Raw genomic sequence first — 689 nt, 5'->3', positions numbered from 1 at the left:
GACTATAAACCCTTTGCAGGAGTAGAAAACCCCATCTTTCTCCCGAGGAGCAGCTGGTGGTTTTGAACTGCTGACCTTGGGGATCATAGCAATAAGATATTAGCAAAGTGAAAAGCAGGAGTTAATGAAATCAAGCACAGAAAAGTGTGTGTAGTACTAATTAATTCAAGAAGTTAATTTTCTTTGGAAAGTATTAAACAGATAAACTCGTGTAGAGCCTAATCATGAACAAAAAGAGAAAATATTGACATCTCATTATGTGAGTGCTCACAGAATATAAGAGCCACAGATATTTAGCAAAATTTATGTAGGAGGTCCGGTCCCTCTAACAAATTTATCTGTGCAGCTAAATTTGAAAGCCTAACCTATTACGTAAGGAATCTCTAAGCCCAGGCAGCCTTCTAAGGAACCTGATGGCTCTGTTAGGTGCCACTGAATCTCTGACCCATAGCGACCCTGTGCACAACACAACGGAACAGTGCACGGTCTGTGCCATCAAGAATATAGGAAAACAGAAACACTTTCTACTTTTATTTTATTGTGGTCAAATATATATGTAAAAAAATTGCCAGTTCCACCAGCCTACTCCAACACCATCGCTGAAGACAAAGCTGGTGCATAAGCAAATGCGGTGAAGAAAGCTGATGGTGCCCTGCTGTCAAAAGATATAGAACCTGGGGTCCTATAGG

This window comes from Echinops telfairi, unplaced genomic scaffold (assembly GCF_000313985.2).
Source record: "Echinops telfairi isolate 266 unplaced genomic scaffold, ASM31398v2 ScPeMD7_3;HRSCAF=10, whole genome shotgun sequence".
Lineage (NCBI taxonomy): Eukaryota > Metazoa > Chordata > Mammalia > Afrosoricida > Tenrecidae > Echinops > Echinops telfairi.
This window is presented reverse-complemented; position numbering follows the sequence as displayed.